This window comes from Lathamus discolor, chromosome 8 (assembly GCF_037157495.1).
Source record: "Lathamus discolor isolate bLatDis1 chromosome 8, bLatDis1.hap1, whole genome shotgun sequence".
NCBI classification, from domain to species: Eukaryota; Metazoa; Chordata; class Aves; order Psittaciformes; family Psittacidae; genus Lathamus; species Lathamus discolor.
The window spans coordinates 16884381-16897696 of record NC_088891.1 but is presented as its reverse complement, the minus strand read 5'-3'; the positions used below and the strand labels follow the sequence as shown (position 1 = coordinate 16897696).

General features: G+C 40.5%; 1 protein-coding gene and 1 long non-coding RNA gene across 2 annotated transcripts in view; one reads left to right on the top strand and one right to left on the bottom strand.

The window, feature by feature from the left end:
• The window catches only part of KLF13 (KLF transcription factor 13), a 28252-nt gene that overhangs the window by 12588 nt on the left and 2348 nt on the right, over positions 1 to 13316 (bottom strand). The window lies entirely within an intron of this gene.
• LOC136018657 (uncharacterized) lies at positions 9896 to 11424 on the top strand. The gene is made up of 3 exons (XR_010614520.1): positions 9896 to 9977; positions 10081 to 10159; positions 10762 to 11424. It is a non-coding gene; the product is annotated as an uncharacterized LOC136018657 (long non-coding RNA).

Genomic DNA, 13316 nt, shown 5'->3' with positions numbered 1-13316 from the left:
CTAACACCAATGAAGCTATGTGGGACTTGGTTCTTTTGCTGTCATGTTGACACTTTTTAAAGTGTCAAGGTGCTAGACAAGGGCTCTCCAAATGTATGTAATAACGAACACAATTTTTTTATCATTAAGGCCAGTTTAAACTTTAAATGGAAAGTACTAATATGGACCTTGATGAATATATATGCTGGACTGAGATCATGTTTAGTCATTTGCTGTTACTTTTGTTCTAGCATGCTGATTTGTTGTTTGTTACAAGCTAATGATTTCAGCTGCACCACTCATCCTCTGTTAAATAAGGTGATTAATGAAAATGTTATGCAGACAGCAACTGAAGCCAAGAAAGAAAGAAAACTCCCCAGACCTGATTCTCCCTTCTCCAGGAGGGAAAAAAAATCTTATCCATAGCTGAGACAACTGAACCAAATGCATCTACAGGGAATGTGTAGTTAAGGTACCAACAGAAACATAATGTTTCCATCACAAACTGCTGTCTGGATCCTTCCCATGCTACCTCAGAATTGCTCACACTATTAACCAGCCCACTCTGCAAACTCGAACCAGCTCTAGATCAGATATCTGACTCGTAGCAGCTGCATGGTAGCTGTGAAGAATATTACAGTCCTTGGCATCCTGTCTTTCTCCAGCCCTCTCTTACAATGGGGGAAAAGAGATTACATGCTTGCTATAGGACACTACCCCCTCTTTTTCCAATCTGTGCTACCTCTTAAAAACCTAGGATTACATCCCCACAGAACTGACGAGTTAACTGTTCATCCAGTCATTCTCAACTATGTGGTCCTTAGCAGAATTAACCAGTAGGTGCTCATGGGTCAAATGGCAGGAACCACAAATGCAGCATACTCATGTCTACATGTTGTAACTGCTGCTTTGGAGATTCTCTTGTGAATGTACCTCCATAAATAACTGTGCTCCTTTTTGATCAAGGTGATGACCCATCTTTCCCCAGCCTTCAGTGTGGGACACAAGTTATTCCTTGCTCTTCTAACAACCCAAGGGTCTCCTCTCTCTACCTGAAAACGCTGTTATTTAGTCCTCATTGGAAAATTCTGGTTAGTTTTCTTAGATGGTCTTAAGTTTGAATTTATCTGAGTTCCGATTGCTGTGGCAGGGAGGGACTTAATAGTTAAATCAAATCTAAAAACTTGAATGCTTGTATTGCAAGAATGTTTGAAATCAAGCTGAAACACCACAAACCATCCCTGTCTGTACAGTGAACACAGAAATGACCTATGTATTGGTTTAGACTGCTTTCAGTTAAAGCCTACCTCATAAATAATTTTTTTTGGTGGCCTTCATTAAAAAATCACATGGTGAAGTTCTTGATCTCTGAAATCTTTTAAGTGGGAAAGTGATTAAATAGGTAATGATGAAACATATTCATCTGGTGTGAACTGTGGGTAAATTTATGCTGAAATCCTGAAACTTTGGCTCCCCAAGCTTTACCCAGCACTTGCGTGGATAACTGCGCAGAAGTAATCATATGACCCCATGAATCAATCTTTTCTCTGTTGACACACCAATGATCTTTTTATTATTATATTCTACTAAAAACAGAAAAGTGCTTGTAAAAGCAGAGCTTTTCATATTAATGAAAGGTTGTTCTGCTATGTGAAATAACAGACTAAAGGATTATTCATCTAAACTGAAACCTGTACTTTATTTATCTGAATTCTGGAAGATGTTGAATGTCATTTGCCGCCAACTGAAATCCACATCCCTTGGCATGAACAGACATTGCGAGTAGGTTATGACATTTTATGTGCACAGCATCTCCCAGGAGTTAGGGACAGGATGAAATTTTGTTTTGCCAGAAGGCGAGCAAACAGAAGTTAGTGAAGTTGCCTTTGGCTGCAACTGTGAAATGCCTCTTTCTGAACTTTTGAACTGTTTAATCAACAACCTCACAGTACCACAGCATGCATGAAACCTGGGACTTCAGCTTTTATAAGCACAGTTAAAGCTGTAAAGCTGAGTGGAAAATCTGATTTGAGAGCTTAGTGCAACTGTAAGGAGGAGGAGAGAAAGGAGTGGGAATTTGCTTTTATTTTTAAAACTGAATTAACAGATTGATTAATGAATTGTTGTGCCAGAGAGCAAGGTGGTGCTGAAGCAGTTTATGAGCAGTATCAGCCAATGACCATATGGAGCATCCAGCTTCAGGGAAACAGCTCTGGAAAGTAGTTTTATGGGCTGATAATCAAAGTGTTGCTTGACACCAGGCAGCTACCATCTGAGATAGCCATAAACCTCTTGCATACGCTTCAGAAAATCTGCACAGATCATAAAGCCAATCTTCCTGTTTAAACCAGGATTTGGGTTTGGGGTTTAGTTTCTTGGGTTTTTTTTAATGAAGGAATCAGATCCTGGGGTAACAGTTGTATTCATATTCTAGTGTGCTCACTGTTAGGTCAACTTTTTAGAAAAGACAGTATTTGCAGTTTGCAGTTCACCATTTAACTCTTGCAAGTCTCATTTATATGTTCTATTCTGACAATACCTTCCCTATTTATTTTGCATCTCCCCATCTAGCAGTCTCCTTCAAGCACAACTGTATGAAAAGAAAAAAAACAGAAGCACCTACCTGTTCCTTTATAGTTTCAGCTTGTTTTTCAGTCTTTTTTATGTGTTAAATCTTTAAAACTACAAATGTGTGTAAGCACACACACATCTTGGCCTCATTCTCATATACAAGCATAAAGTAAGTAAAAAAAGGTTTTGAACAATTAGCACTGATAACGTTGTCTTTTAATTTTAGCTGTCTTAATGTTCTAATCACTGGAGTGAACATGTCGCAATGTACGTCCAGTTCTCTGAAAGATCTGGCTCCTGTCCAATGTCTCAAGCTGTTTTTGGAAGCACGTGTTACCACCTTGTCCATATTCTATCCAAAATATAAATAAACGGTTATTAACAAGATGTTGCAATGAGATTCCCTTAGCATTCCTCCTTAGACAGACTTGCCAAGCAACTTCTCCCTAAGCATGCAAGACTTCAGGCGTCAAGTCATCCCATGAAGGGGGTACACCATGTGATAGCAGAGATCGTTTTCTTAGGCTGCAGTGGAGGAGATCACCGCTATAGCACAGCTGCTCTGAGCATCGACACCCCCAGTGTAACACACCCTAGGCACAGCTCAGCTCCCGCCATCTCTCATGTTTTACGAGTGTGTTGCAGGGTCACCAGGGAGAGGAGCCTCACCAGCTGTGTCTGACGTGTAGGGTCATGGCGTAGGAGAGAGGCCATGGTGACTGCTGGAAATGAATGGATGAAGTATGTGGTTATGGGGGAGTACAAGTCCGGAGCTAATTATCCAAGTGTGACTCTGGGTGGGAAACATAACAGAAAAGCTAAGATCTGAAACAGAGCACAGACATATTTCAAAGACAGCTTTGTCAAGGGCATCTTGGTGTATATAATTTGACAATATAGCTCTCTACTTTTGAAGCTAATAACTCATCGTGTACTGAGACAGAGAAATCAACTGGAGGCCATTTTTCAGAAGGAAATACTATTCTCAATGCTTCCCTTTTTCAAAGTAGTATTGAAAGGAACATCTTTACTATTTTGAAATTTACCAAATTATACCTACATACAAGCATGGCCTTTCTATTAGCTATAGCTCTGTTTTCCCTTGCATACCACACCCATGCTTTCATTGCTTGCCTTTACAGAGCAGTCTAGCATTAAAACCAGTTATGTGTCACTATAGAATGTGGTTTATACATACAAATCATGCTAGAAGGGCTGCCCAGCAGCCACCATTTTCTCTATAAGTACTTTCAAAACTTCTTGACACATAAACCATTTTACTGTGTGAGTGATTCCACAGTAGAGAGTCTGAATTTTACAGGTCATAGGTATCATGTAAAGCCTTCAGCTGCTATACAGACACACAAGTCATAGTTGAAAGATCCCTGTTACTTGCTGAAATATAAATTACTAGTGCCTCAGACATTTATTCATGTCCTGCTACACTTCATTTAAGAAGTGAGCAGGTTTACTTTCTAATAGGCCTGTTTGTTTGGGTGGGGAGAGGAAATCTGCTGGCCCCTCTGGTTTTTTTGAAATGGTTCACCTGTTCCCTGTATATGCAGAAAATTAGGTGACCACACTCTGCGTGCCCAAAGCAGAAGGGCTAATGAAATACTCTGCAAAATACAGGATTTTACTGTGGCCAAAGATTTTTCAGAAGAAGCTTCTTTCTGATGGAAAACTTCTGTGAAATATAATAGGAAATGCACATTATTTTAAACTATTACTGTGAAATGCTTAAAGATAGGCCTGCCATCTAGGTCTGCAGGCTCGCTCCAAAAACCTATGGAGAGGACATAACTTTTCCTCGAAAAAGATCATATAAGTTCCCAGCTGTTCCTATTTCCACTGGGGATCTTGGTTAATCTAGTCCTAAATCTGGGAACTACTAAATTATTTGAACCTGACTTCCTGTCCATATTCCTAGCTCCTGCTGAGCACAACTCTGGCAGCCATGAGGGGTCACTGGCTGGGATTCAGGAATTGCAGTATGCAGAGCTGCAAGGTTCATAAACTTAAGTAATCAGAAGGTTCTGTTACAACACACCAACTGTAAATAAAACCAAAGAAAACAGGAATTGCAACTTCATGAGTTGGGCTGCATCCTGACTTAGTTTCAGGGGACTAAGATGATCTGACTACTGCTGTTGCAGCTTGAAAGGACAGTTTATTATTCCTACAAAAGACATGATATACAAAGTACTCTGACCTTGAATTTCAGCCAAATCTCCCTTAGAAAATTGTTTCTACTTTCTCTTGAAAAGTTATTATTACAGCTCAGCTCTAGGATTGATACTATTCTTTGTGAATAACAGACAAATAAGAGAAAATGTTAGTCTTAAGAAAAATGATACATCATAACACTGCATACAAACAGGTTGCTTTTACCTTCCTTTTCAGAAGATACATAACCTCAATGCGTAAAGTTGTATACACAGTGCTGTCTTGCATACTCATAAATGCACATTTGTAAATCACCTTTTCAGTGTAACCCCCTTGTTCTATTACTCAAGGCTGTAAATGCTGTTAAGAGAATAAATTCACCACTCTTGGGTGACCAGCTACAGCCTGTTTCCATGCCTTAATATATGGGAGAAGGAACCAGACACAAGGAATGTCCACAGAGAAAGTAACACAGAAGCTGGAAGGATTATTCATTGGTTCATAGCTGGTTGATTATTCATTGACTACTGCTGTGTCAATGCAGTTCTCTACAGATGGTAAGGAGCTGCAACTGTGTTTTACAATCAGAAGAGTCAAACACAAGCTGGACTCAGGACTGCTTATGTATTAAAAAAAAATTATAAACCCAGAGGTGGTCTGATTTCCAAGTGAAAACCAGCTGTGCACTGGAAGTTAGTGTTGTTCTTAGTGTGTCCTTGAAACTGCAACGAATGTACTCAAATGAAAAGTGTGCTAGCACAATCACTTCGTCATAAAGGGAATACCACAGAACTTACAGAGCACCCATGAGACTGTTAGAGCCTCTTTACAGCTATTTAGTTGAGACACAGTTACGTGGTAACTTGGATTTCTTGCAAGTAAGAGCAAAGCATTCAGAGAAGAAAAACCATCAAGTATATAAATCACAACGGTTCCTTGACTTTCTGCAAGAAGTTCAGCTAAATGTCTAAGAAAGCAATTTTCATCCAAACACCAGAAAAACATAGCTTATTTCAAATGAGTTTGTCTCATGCAAATAACACTGGTCCTGGTTACAACGTGTATATCTAATACAGAACTGTAAAGAGTAACGTGGATGTGTTCAAAGGATTTACTATGCACTAGACCAGAGTTGGTTCATGGAAAGAAGCTTTAAGCAAACTCCCAGCTACTAAGAAGGAGAAGAACAGACTGCTACTGCTAAACCCAGGACACATGTGCCCAGAAGTTCAGCACAGGTGCCATATGCTTTTCCAAAGTAACTGGTGTGTAACTCACCCACAAGTGCTAACCTTAGCAGCACAAAACAGGCTACTGACGATATTTTCTCATAATGTATAGGTGCTTTTCCAAGAATTCATTACAAAAGCAAAGCAGTAGCCAGACAGCATTCTCTCAGACCTTTTCGGTAACCTATTAGATTCTTAATGATAAAACATAAATTATGCTAATTGTTGCCTTAGTGACAAAAAATAATCTAGTGATTTGTACATTCAAAAAGGGAGTACTCAATTGCATACAAAAATTCAGTTATGTTCCTGTAAACAGTCTATAAGAACACCAGTCAAGAGAAGGACAAAAGAAGAGTTCTTTCACTGAGAAGGCGGGTGTTAGACTGGGAGCGGGGAAAGTATTCAAATCCTCATTATCCTATCAAACATGGTGAAAGAGCTGAACTATGACCTTTTATATTATAGAGCCCTAAAACTTTAAGGAATTAACAACAACCTATTAAACAATCTCATTGTAACTGATGGGGAAGAGAAGATGAAGTAGATTATCATTACAGAGATGATTTTGGTTTGGTAAAGTCAGTGATACTGTTTTCTCCAGGGGCAACACTGCTTAAGAAAAAAAAATCACATGCCGAAATGCAGAGAAAACAAGTGAGTCTCAATTCATAACAGTGACTTTCAACATCTAGAGAAGCTGTGGCTGCCCCATCCCTGGCAGTGCTCAAGGCCAGGTTGGACAGGGCTTGAAGCAACCTGCTTTAGTGGAAGGTATCCTTGCTCATGACAGGGGGGTTGGAACTAGATGATCTTTGGGGGTCCCTTCCAACCCAAATTGTTCTAGGATTCTGTGAAACCCATGACATAGCATTACTTTGTCCCATTACCAATTTCTACATCTTTTCAGCCATTTGTTGAAAGAAACAAACAAAAAAAAAGTGCTTTTTAATCCATTTCTTATTGGTGTATTTAGGCTAATAATACTATGTAAGGGCATCTATAAATTCCAAGCATTTGCTTTTGGAATGAGAATCCTGGCAGAGATGTAGTCCTTTGGGGTATCTAAGAAATTCAGTTTTGTTTTGGCCATGTTCTGAGAATTTAAAAAACATACATACTTTGCAAATACACCCTGGATTTGTTATACAGTAAGACTAGCCATCTGCCAGCGTTCTATTGACACTGCCTGTATGGAGATATATACACCAAATGGAAATTTCCACTGACTTAGAGGGGCTTTCAGTGTTCCATTAAGAGTTTCACATGCATGTGTAAGAAAGCTGCATACAATTCACACTGGTCTTGGAAAAGACCAATCAAAACCTCCCAAGGCAATTGTGTATTAGTGCTGGTCTGCAGCCTTTCTGCTGGCATTTAAAAGAAATCATAAACTTGAATTCTGTAAGTCCTTATAATACATAACAAGAATTAGCCTGTGGTTCAGTGAGATTTTAGCAGCATCCCTGTTCATATTTGCTATAGCAGGATCTTCAGCTACCAGGTTAAGAACTCAGAAAAGCCTCACCTGCACTGTGAGGCTTTGCAAGAATCTATAAAGCCCCCATCTAGTGTGTGAACTTCTATCATTGTAATTTCATTTACCCCCAGATTCCAAAAAAGTATTTCTCATCTATTAACAAACAGCTCACCATTTCAGCAAAACTTTGCAGGTAACATCTGAAGATGGACTAGGCTATGATGTTCTAACCCTTCTCAGCTGGCTTCGTGGTAAGTTCCTCTGGTGGAAATACTGACAGCAGTTCAGTTTAAAAAGCTCTAAGCATTTTTTTTAGCTGCTGTACCTAAGCTGGTCTTACTCTGGAACTTAATATTTCTGTCTCTCTCCTTGACCAGTTTTAAAAGCTACTGTTGAAGGCAGTAAAGGCTACATGACCAGCACCGCCATTCTGCTGTTCAGGGATGCTATAGCTGGCTGCAGGACCAAAGCAGACATATAGCTGCAAAATGCACAGCAGCAACTTGATGCTCTCTCATGGGAATTTTTCAGGTGCCTCTATTCCAGAACTTCGTATAACTTATAACCAAGTAATAGAGAACAGCCTGGTAGAAATATGGTGTATAATAAATCTAAGGTAGCTTACTGATCCATTGACTGCAATGTCAACAGATAGCCTGTCAGAAATACTATGTCCGTAATTCCTGACAGCACTACAGAAGTGCTGTAACTGACCACAGAAAATCTTTTTCTTGCACTAGAGGTCATTTCAGGATACCACTTTAATACCATTTGACTTGTGCCAAGTTCCTGGTTAGTAAATGCTTTTTATGTCAGAGCTGCAAAAAAGCTTTGGAGGTCGTTTTTCTACCAGTTACTACAGCAGTGGTACTCTGAACTTTTAAAAACTTTTATGTTAAGTGGAGGCTCTGTAAGATCTGCTGAATCTGCAAGACCAGAAAAATACAGGATATGTATGCCTGACTTCAGTGCCTGCACTTAGTAACCCATATTGTCTAGCTATTGTTAAACTGAACACAGCAAGATAATGATCTCGCTGCCCATGCGAATCTACCTAATAAAAGCCAAGTGGGTAACAAAGGGAAAAAAGTGTACCTACAGATATTCTACAGAAAGGACCCTTCAGAGGTTGTCCTGCATTTGAACAGCAGAGTATTTTTGGCTCTGTCAGCACTGACTTCCAAACAGCTGATCCAAGATTGGAAGGAGGGAGGGGGGAAGCTGGAACATGCTTAGCTTATAAAACAGAACTAGAAACCACATGTCCAATATAAACAAGTTCCAGGTTTCTGCTTTTGGATGTGCCATAACCGTGTTCAGCCAGACAATAACACAATGCAACAGTTGTATTTTAAATGGTTAAAGGTGCCTTCTTTTTGGATGCAATCCAATTGTGAGTTTGTTTCATAAAGAACTCCAGTTTAGCAGATTTGTTTATGCACAACTCATGTCACACACAAATACACTGAAATGCCCTGCAGAGAACTATATGCTACTGAAAATCGTCTACAAATCATGCAGACCACTTTTTTCATAAGGCAGTGGTTAATTTCTAACACAAACACAGCTATCAGTTGCAGTCATCCATCCGTTGAAAAGATTGTTTGCTGGTTCACTCCAGCAAAGAGTAAGTCAGACTTAGGTCTTGCTACTGGTCTAGGATGAGGAAAACAACTGCAAGGTGACCCATCCTCCCCACTTCCAATAGGGCCCATTACACTGGACCTGAGTACCACCTCCATGCTAAAAGGAAGATGGTTTGTGAAAAAGGAATTCTGATTTTCTACTAGATACCCAAACTTTTCACCTTGTAGAAAAAGTAGTCCCTGAACACTGTATTCCGTGAATGATGTTGACTGGAACAGCCATACCATAGGTGGGTTATTTTTTGTTCATTACCCTCTGCTTGACTACAGTAAGATCACAGACTGCACAGCCTGGCGACTCGATGCCTGAGCTGGACCTGTCTCAGTGTCTCGGTCTCAGCAAAATGTAACTTCTAAAGAACTGTGGGAGTCACAAATCCAGTAATTTTCTTCATGTACATTTTTGTAAAAATAATGCTGAGAGACTATTTAGCTATGATGGTTACAGCTGTTTTGAAGACAGTAGCAAAAAGGCAAAAAAAAGTATTTTCCATAGCACACCCTCTCTCCATCACAGTTCTGGCAATGGTAAGTACAGCTCTGCTTTAAAGGCTTCTTAGCTACAGTTCCTGAACTCTGGTGTTATCAGCAGCTTTATTTCTGTGACACATACATGATTAATATCTCCTTAAAAACTGCAGAGTAAAAGGAGGCAAAATAAAGACAAGCCTTTCACAGAGAAACCTGTATAACAAACAGGAGATTTAGTTCTCACTAGTAGTAAATACTGCTCAAGTGTGTGGTAAATACCATCAACCAATTGGATTCTCCATGCACCCAATTTAACCCTAACTCTTTGCAGCTGACTTAACTGAATCCTATTATTCAACCCTGAACCAGTCAGGTAAAAGGAGTGGGTAAAAGTAGCTCTGCCTTTCTCACTGGCTTCAGCTCCTTTTGGGACCTGTAAGTTTTAAAGCTTGCTTATTCTTTTAAGATATCTATACTTTGTGTTTATTTCAAAGATTTTAAGAGACTTAGAAGTATATATGCTGTTTCTTGGTTTCAGTGAACAGAAGATTGCTTGATCCAGGCTTAGGATGAAGACTTTTAACTAAGAACTTCATTCTTTGGAATTGCATGTTGTGGTGAGGCCTTCAGCAGGGCTGTAAATGAAGCTGGTCTATGGTTTCAACCGATTTCTTTTAATGTGCTGAAGTTTTAGGGGAAGAAAGAATGGAGTTGCAGAGCTCTTTCAAAACAAACATAAACAATGTTCTGCAGTTTTGTGTTGGTTTTAGAAATACAGGCTTATTAAAAGACACTCAAGACTATCAGTTTTCAGGAAAATGCAAGAGCAGGCTGCTGAACTACTTAACACTGAGAAAGAATGCTTACAGCTCTGGCTGGAAAGATAACTGTCTTATGAAGCTGGCATTTAAAGCTGTCCTTGAAGTTACCATTTCAGTCTGTCTCAGAGAGAAACCTTAGGGAAAAGGTTTTGATGCACTCAGCAAAAAGTGGAGGTGGAAGGCAGTAGAAGAGTATTTTGGGACACAGCAGCCTAGAGGCTCTCTGGTGCTTTTTGATAATCTGGGTGTATGCTAATGATGGGGAGTTGGGCATGCAGGGCAAGCTAGCTGTTTCTGACTTAAGAAGTCAAAAACTTTAGAGGCTGAGACACTAACAGTGAAATTGCTGAGCTACATACAAAGGGACAAACCTAATTAGCCTCTCCTCTTGCCTGTAGGAAATTGGTGCTGGGAAAAGGCCTTTCCCAACTCCTCTGGCATCTCGTTCATAGAGAGTGCAGCTTCTCAGTCAGTCCTGGCATCCAGAGCAGCTCAGCTGGCAGCTCAGAGGATGGACTGAACCACTGGTACCTACTCACTTCATTCATCCTGCTCTTCACAAGAGCAATCTGCAGCCCTTGTTCTCTGCTCTCAAGGGGCACAGGAGGTATTAAGTTCCTTCTGTAAAATTCCCCTGTAAAGGCTTGGGTCTTCACAAACACTGCATGCTTGCCACACATGAGCAGGTAGTGACTTCTAGAGTCACTGCATGCATATAGGCAAACTAAAGGAAAGCCCAGCCAAGTCTAGTCCATATCTTTCAGCTTACCACTAAATTTCTGGTAATCACCAGGTGCTAAAATGGAAGATAAACTTCATTTCACTGACAGATGAACTTGCTTCTCCATGCATTGGTTCATCTCTTTCTCCACACACACACATAGCATCTTGAGCCAGGCTAACTTCAGAGCAGCTGTGCTTTACTGCTGCATCTTGAATTAACGTAGCTGGAGCAAATCAGATGCACTAGAACTGAAAATTAAAACCAACCTTCTGTTTAAAACATATTACCCATACCTTACATAAAGGCTTCTTCATCCACCTGAACACATGCCACTATATCAAAGGACAAGCACGGTGCTGCCTCTGTGGATCACAACACAACTTCTGAGGTCCACGGGAACCTCAGTGGAAAAGAACTGGGACTTGGCATCTACCCACTGACACTAAATATAACCTTCTGGTAAACATTAGAACTTCAAGGGATTTGTGGCTGATGGTCACGTTGAACTCCAGGACATCCAGTGAGAGAATAGGGTGGAAAATATAAACATGAAATGTAGGGGGAGGGGAAGGGTTTGAAATCTGGTGAAGAGAACAGCAAAGACATTGGTGACTAATGTTTTCTGCCTGGTTCAAGGGTTTGTTGATTTAATAAAGATGAAGTATTCTTAAGGCTGATGTAGCTTCACTGATACTGTACCAAACACAAGAAACTATGGTTTGCTCTAGGACATTATGTTTTAATAGGAAACTTCCTTCTAAAATGCTGTACTCTGAGTGCATAAGGACAAAAGGCAGATGCTGCTTCCTTGGCTGTTCCATCTTGTTTCTTCCACTTTAAATAGGATAATTAGCATCCTCTGCACTGTATTTTTTGATAAACCCTGAAATCTGGCTATACGTATCAGAAGGATTTCACATAGGGGACCAAACAGCTGCAAAATACTACCAGCTTTCAGTCCCTACCAGTGTGGCCTGGATTTGGTCCGACAGTAGTTGGAAGTCTGTATCCATTTGCCATAGCATAAGCTCAGCAATCTAGTCTATCCTTCTTTTAAGCATGAAGAGCAAAGCCTTTTGTTTCTGGGCACAGTATCAGACAAGGACAAGCCAGTTTATAAAGCAGGTCATATGCTATACTATTCAAATATCTCTAGCCTGCAGTACTGTTCTTAGCCCTCAGTTCATCCCTAAATATACCAACTTGTAATGCAGCGCATGAAATAAGTTCCACTCCATAGCAGAAGGGGGTGGGGGTGTTTATTGTTTCTTAGTAAACAGGTTTTGGAGTTATTGGGGTAGCTGTTTAAAGCACCTTGCATGTGTCCTTGGAGTACTTTCACCACTGCTTGGTAACCTGATAGTTAATCACCCTAACCATCCAACAGATGGGGAGGCCGATGTGTACATGTTACTAGTTCAGGGCTGCTAGAAAGCAGAGGAGACCCATACCTCTTGCTCTAATCAATAAAATCCATTACATGCTTTGTAAAAACAAACACTTGCCAGTCCCAGAAGTCATAATTTGTTCTGTTAGCTTAATTCCTAGTGTCATACAGACTTTTTTCAAACCTGTCACAATTTAAAGAGAGAAAAAATTCAAACACCTTAGAAAATGTTCTGTAAGAGGAATTTAAGCCTGTTTAAAGCTGAGTCCAAACAGACAGACCTGTTGCCAATGAGGAGGGAAACTTGGCAGCTTGGCTTAAAGCTTCCCACACAGACACTGGAGATTCAAGAAAACAAGCTGTAGCCCCCGATGGTCCTGACACTCCCAGGGCAAAGACAGTCCTTTCCGAGCTTATCCTTTAGCTCTCAGACGCGGGCATACTCTATTCCCCCGGTGCCATTAGCTACAGCAATAACCACTTAAGCCCTACAGACATGGAAAAAAAAAAGTACGGGCAATTAAGAGTTAAAAAAAAAAAGGAGGGAAAAGCCAACAAAACAACCCACCAAAAAAAGGCAGAGAACTTGGAGGCAAGCCAGTGTCCCCGAATGACTCGGCTCAGCCCAGCCCCGAGCGACACTCCCCGCCGGCCCTGCCCTCCCTCTTCTCTCGCACGGCGGTCATGCCCGGCCCTCCTCTTTATCAGGAGCAGGAGTTCCTCTCCTCGGTCTCTAGTTGATTTGGAAACCCAGAAATACTGCTAAATTTATCTTTCACTTTTAGAACAATGGCAAATGTCAGCAATAAGAAGCCATGAGAACTGAAAATTAATGGAGACAA